The following is a 14,775-nucleotide window of genomic DNA, read 5'->3' as shown; positions in this document are numbered from 1 at the left end:
CTATATATAGTAAAACTAAAAGTTCTACCGTATAAACGGTGTGAGCTCTTACATAAACATGTATAGTTAAAACTAAATTGGTTTAATATCGTGGAAATAGATGAGTGGTGTCTTTGTTTTTGCTTTTGCTTTTTGAGTGAGATGAAGAACTTCTGCAGCATTCTCCTCAATCAAGAAAGTATACTGGACATACAAATTAATATTTTGAACTTTAGAGAATTTTAACTGCTAAGATAATTATTGTAACTTTTGATGGATTAAACTTTAGTACTGACTCAGGTTTTAAAAGACTTGACCCTAAAATCAAATTTATTTTCAATTCCTGTTTAATGACTATATTTAGAATTTATTGCTTAATTGCATCACACATCAATGCATTTTGCATTTTGATTAGGTAGTAGTTTTATGTGATTCTCTGAATCATTTGATTAGACATCCATGGAACAACTAAACCACACCCATTAACTCCACAAAAGACAAAACTCTCATTTCCTATATTGTGTTTGTAAAACTAACTTGTCTTCACAGAGACTTTCTTTGTATTTCTTTGTATGCTTAGCATTGTACCATCCAGAAAAATTTTTGGCGAGTTTCATCACCTTGAATTGTATTTCTGATCTCTATTTATCAGTTCTTTACTCATCAATTCCAATCCTTAATGTGTATAGCAACTCATTTAACAGCTTGAATGTTGTAATAAGATCTACTGAGTTAAGGATATTGCTAGTCTCACTTTAAAATTTTGAGATGTAGACAGATATGAATTATTAGATATCATGTATTATATGACTGCATATAAATGATTATTATATATTTAAGTATAATAAACATGTAGTATATATAATTATAAGCAATCATATGCATATGATTATCTATCTGCATAAGATCTATCTGTCTAAAACTACATCTGTGCATTATATCTTCCCTGTCTAAAATCTCACAAAATGTCATCCAGTGGTTCTATCATTTTGATTATTTGGACCCTGTTATGGACATTTCTGACAAAATGTAATACAGACTCTGAGCAGAATTCAGTTGTCCGTACAGAAGAATGTTATACACACAGTTTATATGAAAATGAGTGTATCCAAGATACCTGCTCACTATTTAGTGAGAAAACATAAATTTAAATGGAGAGAGGTAAACCTCATAACTTTCATCCCTTTACTATTGAAAGATTATCCAGGAAAAGAGTAGGATGATAGAAGTGATGCAACAATTTCCACTCTCAGTTTTTTGAAAGTCTCTCTCAAACACATTTACAACATATTAAATTTAGATTTTTAGATCTTAAAAAAATACCATGTGTAGATTACATTTTCTTGTGGACCTGTGACAGAATCAGGTTAAACAAGTCATATTTCATATTGAATACAAAACAGGGACTCTCATTTTCCAGCCTGTCTTGAGCTGATAATAGTTGTGAAACACATTATAAGACTACAACGTGAGGAAACAGACCTTGATTTTGAATTTCCTTTGTGCTCTAGCAATGGGGCATAATGTTCAGTTATGCTGTTATGAGATATCACTTGCACAGCTTATCTTAAAAAAAATCCTCTAGTAATATTATTAAGAATAAGTTACACCACATGTATTCTATACTCAAATTGAAATTCATTCAATAGAATTTAGAAAACTTCAGGCTATTTCAGATTTTTATTTTCCATTGATTTGTTTTTCTTATAGCTTTTTTTCCCTCCCAAACAGAGTTTAAATAAAAAAAAAAAAACTGGGAGGAAATTTTTTAAATAAAATAACACTTTCAAGGGATTATCTATCATTAACATTGTACTCTAGATCCTTGTGAGGTTAGATGATTTCCATCAGAAATTATATTTTTCATATTCAGTTATATTTCACTGTTGACTGTGTGATACCTTAGTGGTAGTGGAGGAATATAATTAGAGAACACAGCAATAGAAAATCACTAATGGGATAATACTCTTTGCAACTGTCAGCAGTTTTTCACTTTTCACGTGAGGATGGGTTTGCTAATTGGATTAAGTCTGTGTCTAACTGTAACCTCAGCAAGCATCAGTTAAAGAAAGAATTGCCATGTCATACCTGGGTTGTGCACTAGGTGGTGAAGTGCATAGTTAATAATCATTTAAAGCACAGCCTATGTGCCTAATTATGCCTATTTGTTTGATTAAAAATCTGCTTATCAAGGCTAATTGTTCAACAAAATCTTCAGGGATATCTGGAGTAACCACTTATAGTATCTGAACTAGAGGTGGATTAAAGGTGTCATCAAATGTTTTAGCTTTTAGGCAACAAAACTGCAGCTGATTTTACAGGCTGTTTTAAAAAAAGGAGTGCAAATACTGAGTTTTAGTGTAAGAGGACAGAATAGAATTACAGTGTCATTCAGAATATTTTTAGTGATGAAATCCATATGGGATGCAAAAAAGAAAAATACAGAGGAGTACCTGCTGAGTGTGGAATCTATTTGTGAGCTAATTTTGTGTCTATGAATAATTTAATGATACTATAGTAGAGAATATATGCCAATATCAATGAACTCTATTTTAAAAACTTTTGGACAACATCTCCGGGGTCCTTCCATCTACATGGGGCCAAATGACTTAGGTTTTAGCCAGTGAAAAGAGAGGCTGGCCCTTAAAATATCCCTTGATGTCCTACAAAAGATCTCTCTTTGGTCATTGGCTAGGGACATGCATAGCTTCAAGTGGAGTGCACTCAAGTCTTACATCATGACCAAACCATCAGATGGGTAAAACTAAGTTCCAAATGATTGCATGCAGCAGAGATGCTTTCCCACCTCCACAGTCAGCCCACATACGGTATGTGTGCAGTGACAGACAGACCTTTCTTACATGTCAAATTAGTACACTAACACCTGGGAAATAAGAATTCTGAAAAACACATTTGGTAGTTAATATAGTTTGAAGTTTCCTCTGCAACTTGAGAGGTACTGAAACTGGTAGTTTCTTTTCTTCCCCAGTTAGTGGAGAACCGTGAGACTTCTGTTGAAAATATAAATTCCTTTTTTAATCTACACTGTTCCAGCCTCCATTGTGGTCAGCTGTAAAAGAGTTAAAATCCTAGGTAAATGTGAAATAACTCAGCTGGATAATTCAGTGCCCTGGACACAGTTGATTGACTTAGAACAATCACTAGTGATATGAACATTGTAGCCCCCACTTTATTTGACCTTCAGGATGGTTTACTTGCTGGTGTTCATGCTCAGGCTCAACACTCTTGAGCAGCAGCAGCAGCATGTACAAACTCAAGAAATGAGTGTTTACCTCTCCTTCACATTTTTTATTTCATCCTTTGTGGGCTTTCATTCTCGAACATCTAGCATCAAAATGAGAAGCTCAAGTTTGTTCCTACTATGAGCTTTTAGAGATATTAGAAGACAGACATGTTACCATGCACTTAGTCAATTCAGTCTGGCCACCCTGTGGTCGCCACCCAGCTGAAGCTCCAAGTAATACGCCACTGGGTAGCATGGTTTCATTAATAAAAGTGTGAGCATCATGCTACAATTAAATATCTATTAAATATATGATGTTTTAACTCACGATTCTTATTTTATCTAAACTTACTGTAAGAAATAAGCAAATATAGCAATTTATGGCCATTAAATTCACAAACTTTATGAACCAATATCAGTTATACTGCTTGGAGTTTTGCATTTAGAAAAGGATTATTATACAAACTGAATTAAATCAGAGCATTCAGAAAGAAATATTAGGGCATTTGTCAAAGTTCTATTATAATGAATATGATTTTAAAGAAGTACTCTTTGTAATCTTTCTATTTCTATACCTGTCCAGGTACAATGAGTTACTATTACACAAATTTTTATAAAGAATATTTTCCATGGTTACCTTCTTCTATTCTGAGGAAATATGTAAAATTCTGCATAGGAAGCCATTGTTTTATAGAGAAAGACACTTAACTAGAAGTGACAAGAATCCATTCTACCACTAATCACTTTCACACTCTCGGACCATTTCCTTACTCTCCCAGTGGTTTGGTGCATCTGTATTGAATAAACTGCAAGATTGCCGATCCTTTATGAAACACAGGAAGTGAGAAGAGATTTTAACATTCATACAGTTCCTCTGAAATTTACTTTTGTTTTCACTTCAAATACCAATTATCTTTTTAACCATCACTCCCTGTCCTATTTCAAATACCTCAAACTCCCACATAATTTTGATTTAGCTTAAATCTCCAAACTTCTATGAAGCCAGTACCTGAAGAGACTCTCTGAAGGAAGAAAGGAGAGAAGTGAAAGCAGCACCAGCATGGTGTCCATGTCTTTTACATATTAGTTCACCGCAGAAGAGACTCAAGTATATATTTTTAATCTTTAAATCTTGCATTACCAGAGAACAACTGAAACATTGATTTTTTGTTTCAGCCATTCAATCCTCATGAGCCTCAAGATTTTCCTGGATCTGAGTTAAGTGCTACTGGAATGGAAAATTGTAAAATACCTAACTCGTGTATAAAAGCATGTCTGACCTTTATATAAATGTGTTCAAACAAGTTAAATGAGGACATCATGACAAAATGATACGAGAATAATCAAAGATTATCAAAAACTAGGCAGCATTTTAACAAAATTTAGATTAGTGGAACTGTAAGTGTACCTTTACATTGACAATAAAAGGAAATACAGAGAAAAATGAACCACATGGAATGTACAAATTAGATGTTTAAGCTTTAAAAAAACTTGTTCTTCAGGGAGGATAGCTCAAGTGGTAGAGCACATGCTTAACATGCATGAGGTCCTGGGTTCAATCCCCAGTACTTCCTCTAAGAATAAAGTAAGTAAACCTAATTACCCCCGCACCCCCCCAAAAGTAGTAAAAATCTTGTTCTTCTAGTAAAATCCTCTAATAATTAGGATTTCCGTATTTTGTTTTCTCAAGCTACATCAAATAACCTAGTAGAAGAGAGACTTCATAAGATGATTTCACAGAACCTCTCTAACGTAATATTTTGCAACCTATATGTTTTGGGATAAGTTTCTTCCACAGAGGAAATAAATGTCTCCTCTTTATAACCAAATTTCCTTTGGTATTACATGATTTTTACCAAAGTGATTAAGATTAATCTGAAAGATACACAGATAAGGGAGTTATGCCTCACAGTGACTTGGTAGAATTATCACAGCAAATAACTCCTGCAATCCAATGATTTTTAAACAATATTTAGAATAATGCAGAAGATAAATAGATGTTTGTGTTTGTCCACTTAGAGAATAATCATATATCTCTCTTTATATTCAATAAGTACAATCTCTGGTGGTATGACATGCTTTGACAAGCTTTTTCAGAAACCTAAGTGCTAGGTACCAATGTGTTTTCCTTCCAATCCTTTGTTCTTTTCTTCCAAATCCTGCAAGTAGCTTGGAAGCCTAAGCACATTGTAGAGCTTTATCTTAATAGTTTTAATGATGAAGTGAGCATTTACTCACCCATTTAATTGCTTATTTCTCACTGATATTTGCTTAAAATTATTCAATTGACATACTCCTTGAGAGAGCAACTCTCCCCTGATATGGCATTACCTGAAAAATCCTCAAAAATAGATCTCTATAGCAGAAGCACAGGAAAGCTTGCCCTGGCTTCCTCCTCTAATGATCTCTCTCCTGAAACTGCTCATGTAAACACTTGCACAAACATTAGTGGATAGGGAAATTATCTCTGAGAGCAAATGTGGCAGATTATATTTTTCCAGGTATTACTTCTCAATGACTTCGTTTGAACTTGAATTCATGGGCTATAAAGAGTGGAAGGTTATTTTTTTTTCTGCTTTACTCTAATATATGCTTAATAAATTTACTTCTTCTATGTGATTATTACTATATGATATGTGTTTATATCATATTTTTATTGCATATCTATTTTTGGCACAAGTTTATAAAGATTGGTTAATTTTTAGTTATCTGTATCAAGGAAATTGAACAATGAAGTGAATAAACCTCAGTGGGAAACAGTCAAGATCTATGTGAGTCACAGGAATGAATTATATCTATACAATAGCAGGGGCAACGGGTTTGCCTTTTTAATTGTGTGTGTGTGTGTGTGTGTGTGTGTGTGTGTGTGTTTATAACTCAGGCTTATCTGAGTATTCATCTTTATTCTCTAGTTGGCTAGCATAAGCCATCTCAAGGCATGCCAAGTGGCTAAAGAATGGGCAGCCAAACCTCTTAACAAACAGTATCCTCCATTTCTTCTCCATCTGTTTCTCTCTGCTTATTAGTTTTATTCTTAATATAGTTTCTCTTCTCCAGATGGTGAGAAATACGGTCACTGACACTTCCTGAGTCCAGCCATTCACAACTTCACTAGAAGATTCCAAAAACACAGAACTTCTATACCTGCAGAAGATGACACATACTAAGAGGTCAAACTAATAGATCCTCAATAACTGGGGGAACTATAGTACAATGTCAGTTATAATTGTATTTTGTGTTATGTATTCTTAATCATCACTAGATTTCTGCTAATATAACAAAAAGACCCATTTTTTTATAATTATATATATATAATATATAAAAGGGTATAAGAACAATTTTTACATATATACATAATTTATGTATATATATAAATATATATATTTATGTATATATAATATAAGTTATACATAAATTATGTATATATATACACATATACATAAATATATATATATATGTAAAAAAGAGTTCCTTTTTTTTTAAACTGGCACAAGTATAGTGGCAACTGAGAACTTTCTGTTGTTATTTTCTCTGGCAATCATACCAGCAGTAGTAGAATTTCACTTTGGTATTCAGTTTCTATGACCTGAGATGTATTTTTGGTAATTCAACTTCTCATTAATATGCAGTATCCTTGTCAATGAAAGAAAACAAAATATAATTTCTAAATATATCCTAATTCATTGAAATGTATTTAAGTTCTTTTATCATAAGACAATTCAATTGCTTCTTCATTAGCTAAAGCATTTAGCAGGTACTTATCTACATGTAGCACTACAGAGGGCCAACTTTATGTAAAGGTTTGATAGTTCACTTAAAAGAAAAATTTTATTGTTTATTTTCCCCAAATCCTTTCCATTTATTGCTTATAGCTTTGAAATCCTTTAACTTTGAATCAAACACTATTTTTCATTGTTAGAGAGGCTGTTTAAAATTAAAATGCCTAAAGATATGACACATAAATATAAGATTATTCAGACTAATGTTTTAATAAGACAGAGGGAAGAGCATAAATGTGTGAAGGCCCAGGATAAGCCACCCCGAAATGTGCCTCAAAGGCATACTGATAATTTTGAATTCAGGTTACTTAAGAAATGGCCAATGCAAAAGGGACTCTGACCTTCTTTTCTCTCCCATGAAAGAAGGATATAAATCTCTCGTGTGAAAGGTGCACTCCCTATGTTTGGAGGTAGAAGGACACCCTTACTGCCAGAGGGGGAATTCACACTGAGAAGCCTATATAAACTAACCTTGTTACTTCTTTAATTTACTACCCAGAGCCCAGACTCTGTTTAAATTCATTTATTGAGCACCCAAAACCTAAGTTTCTTTGTCCCATCAATTCCTCACAAATGTAATGTTTCTTTGTCTAAAAAATACAAAAGCTGCCTCTTTAGGTCTCATTTTTTTTGAGATCTCCAATATGCACAAATTAAAACTTGTTTATTTTTCTACCACTTATCCGATTTGTGTCAATTTTATTAGTTCAGCCACAAAAAATTAAGAGGAGTACAGGGGGAAATTCCCCCCCCCACACACACACACAAATAGCAGTGGTAGATTTGATAGATACCAAATTTTCTTAGTATAGAGAATCTGGAAAAATGACAAACTTCAATAACTTGATACATCTCCTTTATTCATTTTCTGACTCCTGAATTTATCTTAATTTTCTTTATGAGCAGAGATAGTTGCCAACAAAATAATCATTTTTTTAAACTATAAATTGGAACATATAATTCCCTTCTGAAAAGCCATCTGTGCTTTTTGGTTATACGTAATAACAAACTCAGACTTCTTAATCTGTTCAACTAAGTCTTGAGAAGTTTGACTCATTCATAATTTCATATGCTGCCCCCACCATACCTGCTACACACTGGACTCAGTGGTCCACTGCCCATTTAGGGAGAATGAGAAATCCTTTAGGGACCTTCTCCCATGTTATTTTCTCTATTTGGTGTACTCTAGAGAAGTGGATTTGTCCAAGGATAGACTGATCACTAGTTAGCAAATGGTGTCATAGATCAGCAAATAGGTATGTTCTTTGAATGTAAATCAAACACTTCACAAAATTCAGCTAATGTTTGTTTGTTTTGTATTTGTTTCATTTTCTCCTTAGCAAAGCTTTCTTAATGAAGTGCTTTGCTTTGCTTTTTCCAGATGCGTAGCTTGAGTAACAGTGAATTTTGCCCCCTCTTCTATTTCACCCTCTTCTAACACTCAGGTATACTATCACACAGATACCAGTTTTTGTGTATCATTAGATTCCTTCTCCTCTTCCAAGTCTTAGCTTAAGGGTAACCTCATCTGGTAGAATCTGCTGCCCACCAATTTAAAATAATTGCAGAACTACCTCTGTGTTTTCTATCAAGACATCTTATTTAATTTTTAAATAACAATAATCACAACTTGCAATTTTATATTTTATTAGTCACTCACTTGTTTGTTTGTTTTTTTGTTAGCCTCTCCTAGAACTGTGAGTTTAATAAAGACTCATGCTATTTTTATGCACTATGCCCAGTGTCTGGAAGGTAGTATTCAATATCTAAATTAAAATACATACGTATATATTTGACTACATATTTAGATGGTTACTGAGAAGACACAAGTCTCTCTCCTGTGTTCTTTTGCTCCAGTTCATTAAACTGTGGCTCAGCGGCTTAGCAAATACCTTTGGTTGTATGGAGTACAACCAAATAAATCATTGATTCTACAAATTTATGATTTGTCTCAAGTCACAGCTTCAGGATACATCTTCCCTAACCTTCTAATTTGGGAGATATAGCCCTCATGTGTCTGTTACTGCAGTTTGTGTATAACTGTATCCTAGAAAATGTCACTCCACACTGAACTGATCTGTTTATGTGCTGTATCATCCATTGGGCAATACACTGCTTAAGGATACAGATTTTTGTAACTGTCTTTGTACTGCCACTTTTGTTTTTCACCTTATGTGTTATCATATAACATGAAGTCTGACTAAAATTAACTTCTAGGAAGACATTTCTTATTCATTCATTGTTCTTCTCCCATTACAATGTGAGCTCTCTGGAAGCAGGGGATGACTTGTATTTGTCTCTTTATTACCAGCTACCATCCCAGTATTAGAGCACACACAAACCTTCTATACATTCTGGAATGAAAAGCACATAATATTAAGTAATGGACGGCGTGTTTAAAGTGACCCAATCATCCCTTTCATTCAGAGATGGGGAAATGCTCTAAAAGGTAGTATAATTTTCCAAGAGCATAAAGCCAACTAGTGAGAGAAATGTGATTAGACTGATTCTCCTGTAGCCAGTTCATGGCTTTCTGGTATCATCCAGTGTATTTTTGGATGTATGTTTTAGTTTCAGCTCGTCTATCCTTTAGGCAGCCACAACCTGAACAAAAGAGAGGAGCTGTTGAGTTTCTGAAATGATTATGAGAGCTCAAAGACTGCATATGAATTAAGGACAAAAGCCTTCCTAGGATCCTCACATCAGTATATTCCTTCCCTTTGGCCATGAATACACTCAGCAGCTTAGACAGGTATCATAAGGGAAAAAAAATTTCTACATCGTAAACCATTCTCTACCCTGAGAATGTTGATATTTTCTATTATGTTTGAATATCTTTCTTAAAAAAAAAGAAAGAAAGAAAACTTATCTCACTTGGACAGGCTGACATTCAGCCAAAAGTAATTTTCAGCATTCCCTTGGTTTTAGCCAGGGAAAGGGTGATTATAGAAAGACAGTCCCACCATGCCTTTAGGGTTCATGAATCAACATCCTTATTTTTCTCATCCACACTATGGACACTGACACTTTGGTGAACTAAACTTAAGAAAGAACAGCCCATTCCCATCAAGGTGCGCTAGACTAGAGCACGCATGTGCAATGGAGAGCAAGGCAATTCTGTCTAGAGTTGTTCTCTTGGTTACCTTGTCACCCTGGTGACGTGGAAAGGCATACTGGATCTGACTGCAAAAGGATAATGGAGTGATACTGAGATGCAGTCAAGAACATAAAGCAAGAAATATATGTTTCCCTTTCTGGTCACAGAAATGGTATCAATTCTTTCAACTTACTGAAAGGAAAAAAGGCACCAAAAACCAAAACTATTGTTTTTAACTTTGTTGTTTCTATATCTAGGCTTTCCTCCAGCTGGACCTGATTGTAGATTCCTAAACATGCTAGCAGGTGTCATCATGGCTTTGCTCAAACTGCTGCATAGGTCAGGAATGCACCTGGACACTGACCCCCTCTCTGGCCCACACTCTGGGTATAAATCATGATTGAAAACTAAGTATGATAAGAAATGACACACTTCCAGTGGATTAGGATGAGCAGTGCCTAACCAAAGCAGAGTTAGCATAAGAAAAATCAGGAGAGAGGAATGACACAGAAATCAGGCAAGTCAAACAGATCAATCAAGTTAAATAAAACTAAAATATTTTGTAAAATTAAAACTGAAAAGTATTTATAAGCAGTGCTGTAGAAATGGAAATCAGATCAATTTGGCTCAGACAAAGAATGGGAGGTGAGTAAACTTATAATATCCAACTCTTGTAATTATTTTAGTTCCTATTCAATTTCTTCAAAAAGTTATTTTAAAAAATAAATAAATTTCTTGTTTAAAAAAATACAGTTAGGAGGTTCAGTACTTAAATATTTTCTCTTCAGTGGTGCATGTTAATTCAAAGTAAGAAGATGACTATATTGTGAATGACTTCAATTTACAGCAATGGTCCTAAGGCAATGTTCCAAGAGATCACTTCATCAAAGTGATTTTGTTAAGAAATGGCATCTTTCATAGAAACAACAATTGGAACAATTAATTGGTTTCAATTTTAATTAAACGACGATCTCTTTAGCTCTGATTCAATTACAACAGCTAGATAAATCTAGACAGCAACATTTAGCTAATTTAATTAGATATAGCATTGCTTTTCTGTATTCCACTATGAATAACTAGTTGGGGGCCAGTGTTTCTCCTACACAAAGTTCTCTGTACTTTCATTGGACAGACATAGGTAAACAATAGGCAAATTAAAACTACCTGAATGACATTTACATTTTTTTCAATTTTTATTTTTGGAAAGATTTTATGATGAATGGCAAATAATTGTCTTTTTCTCTGTTTACAATAAAATCCTCGACAAAAGAATTGTTTAATTTTATCAAGACATAAATTTAAAAATGATTTTGAGATAGTAAGGACTGATTTCACTATAGAAAACCTAATCCTACCTACCTTCACTACTTTTTAATTATTTTATAAAAACTGCCTTTTAATCTTTTAGTTCAATACTTAGTCCAGAGTTGCAGTATTAAAGGAAAAAAAACACGCTGAATAACAAATGAAAGTCAATTTTATTCCAATGGTATTACAACAGGGGAGAGATACTGAACTTTATTCCACCAAAACAAAGAGTCTTTGTTTTGGTGGAATAAAAAAAGTAAAGAGTAAACTTTCTCCTATTCTCACAACAGGAGGTAGTTTTACAACCTGGAACAAGAAGCCTACTGAAGTCAGGCCCCTCTCCTTCCACAGAGAATGGGAGATAGAGGTGCAATCTTTCCTCCATGTTTATATTACAAGAGATGCTTCGTAGGTCCTTGAGAAAGACATTACCTGACTCATAAAGTTGACAAGAGGATTTTAAGGGGATTTAGACATATTTCAGAGGGGCAGAGAAATAGTTTGCAACTGCAAATCTCCTAAATTAAACACTGAAAGAAAAAAGATAATAAGGGGCTCGAGTCAAGAAGAAACCAAATCTAAAGCTTAATCAATCTGATGGAAATGTTAAGGCCTTCTTAGTTATAGTCAAAGAGCATTTAGGAATGAGGTCTCTACAATCCTTTCTGCCTTTTTCTCATGACCCTTAACAAGGTGGTTGCTGCAGCTCCTGCCATTACATCTGCATTTTAGATGGAAAGAAAAGGAAGGGCAAAGGGCAAAAACAAGGAGGGTATGAGGTGAGTCTGGCTCTTTTTTAAAGGATTTTTTTAAAGTCAACCAAACAAATTAAACGTACAATGAAGTGGCCACTACTGAGTCTTACAGCCGTATCTATCTATGAGAAAAGCTAGAGAAGTAGTATGCATTTTTTTTTTTTTGAGTCTGGGCATACTGCCACTCGAGTACAACTGGTTTATATAATGTTGTAATAGTAAAATTTATTTAATTTATTAAGAAAAATAATAAAGTTTGATATTAATATTTTATTTTAACTATATGATGTTTTCCCAAATAATAATTATAAATTATTATGATATTTTCCCAAAGAGTAATTGTAAATTATTATGATATTTTCTTCTCAATTCAGTCTTTCCATATGTTATTAAAGTTTGAGTTTAGGACTACCTTGGGAGCTTGTTACTGTATGTTCTTTGCACCTTTGTTCTGTTGCTTTTCCGCTGCCTTTATACCCCTGGCCTTTCATATTCAAAGGACTTTAAACATCATGAAATATCTCCTGATGCCATTGTTAAGTTTACTTTTAAGTTACATTTGTTTTTAGGTGCCATGCTTTATTCCCTTTCTTCTATCCTTAGGCATTCACAGTGATGTTCAAGGATTTGTGTAGACAGACATGAGGATTGAGTCTATGTTTCAAAGAAACTATCTCTTTCTATGCTGGAGTACATTTAATGAGTTTCTCCAGATTAGTCACTAAATCAGCTTACCCACTGCAAATTTAGACACTCAGAGTTTGCCAACATCATTCTAGACCAGAAGAACTGGCAAAACTGTCTAGCAGGTCTTAACATAGTTATAACAGTTCATTTTTAATAGACGTAAATAAAGTTGAAATATGAAATGCATAGGTAAATAACACTTTAAAAGACTGATGGGGAATATGAAATGAGATCTGAAATAATGGAAAAGAAAACATATTCTTTTGTCAAATAAGGATATTCAATACAAAGTTTTTAATATGAAAGTATCCATTCTCTGTAAACTGATACATGAATTTAAGATGATCCTGGCACTAGGCCCAGGACCTGGCTTCACCAGCCCCAGGATCTCCTGGACTCTGCTCCACCCACCAGTAAGCCAGGTCCCCCAGAGTTCCACAGCCAGCCATCCTGGCCCCACCAATCAGCAGCTGGCAGCCTCAGCACAAGGCAGGGCCAGGCAAGCAACTGGACCAGGGGCTAGCCACAACTACCAAACTGCCTGCCACAACAAAGGGACCCACACAGCCCACATGGGGCATCCCTGTTGAATAGCTCTGGTGACCAGAGAGGAGTATACAGCTGGAACTTGTAGGACTTCTACAAAAAGCCACTTCTCCAAGCTCAGGAAACATGACCAACCTACAAGATACACATAAATAAAAACAGCAAGTTAGGCAAAATAAGGAAATAGAGGAATATGTTCCAAGTGAAGGAACAAGATGAAACCCCAGAAGAAAAAGTGAAGTGGAAACAGGTAATCAACCTGAGAAAGACTTCAAGGTAATGATAATGAATAGGATAGAAGAACTCAGGAGAAGAATGCATAAACAAAGAACGATGTTACAAGTTTTTAACAAAGAGTTAAAAAATATAAAGATTAACCAAACAGAGTGGAAGAATATAATAACTGAAATAAAAAATACAATAGAAGGAATCAATATTAGACTAAATGATACAGAGGAATCTATCAGAGAGCTGGAAGACCGAGTAGTGGAAATCACTGAAGCTGGGGGGAAAAAAAAAAGAAGAAAAAGAAATGAGGACATTTTTAAGAGACCTCTGAGATTACATTTAGCATACTGACATTTGCATTAGCAGTCTCAGAGAAGAGGGAGAAGAAGGGGCAGAGAATATATCTGAAGACGTAATAGCTGAAAACTTCCCTAACTTGGGAAAGAAAACAAGACATCCAAGTCTAGGAAGCAGAGTCCTAACAAGATCAACCCAAAGAGGACCACACCAAGACACACTGCAATTAAAATGGCAAAAAACTAAAAATAAAGAATATTAAAAGCAGCAAGGGAAAAGCAGTAAGTTACACACAAGGGAACTCCCAAAATGCTATCAGATGACTTCTCAACAGAAGCTCTGAAGTCCAGAAAGGAGTGGCACAATATGTTCAGTGTGATGAAAGGGAGAAAGCTAAAGCCAAGAATACTCTAGCTAGAAAGGCTTTCTTACAGATTTGGTCAAGAGACCAAAAGTTTTGCAGACAAGCAAAATCTCTAAGAGTAAGCACCACCAAACCAAATGTTAGAGATTTCTCTAAGTGAAAAAGAAAAGGCCACAAGTAGAAACATGAAAATTATGAAAGGAAAAAGCTCATTGAAAAGGACAATTATGCAATAATAGTAGTAAGTCAATCAACCATGTACAAAGCTGGTAAAAAAGTTAAAAGACAAAAGTAGCCGTATCATATCTAAATCCACAATAAGTAGTTAAGGGATACACAAAACAAACAGATAAAATATGAGGTCAAAATTAGTAATCATGGGGCAGAGGAATAATCCTTTATCTATACTCATCAAGGAAACAAGAGAGAAGGCTCATATCAATAAAATTAGAAATGAAAAAGGAGAAGTTACAACCAATGCCACAGAAAAC

Source organism: Camelus bactrianus, unplaced genomic scaffold (assembly GCF_048773025.1).
Source record: "Camelus bactrianus isolate YW-2024 breed Bactrian camel unplaced genomic scaffold, ASM4877302v1 HiC_scaffold_44, whole genome shotgun sequence".
Lineage (NCBI taxonomy): Eukaryota > Metazoa > Chordata > Mammalia > Artiodactyla > Camelidae > Camelus > Camelus bactrianus.
Note: the sequence above shows the minus strand (reverse complement) of the source record.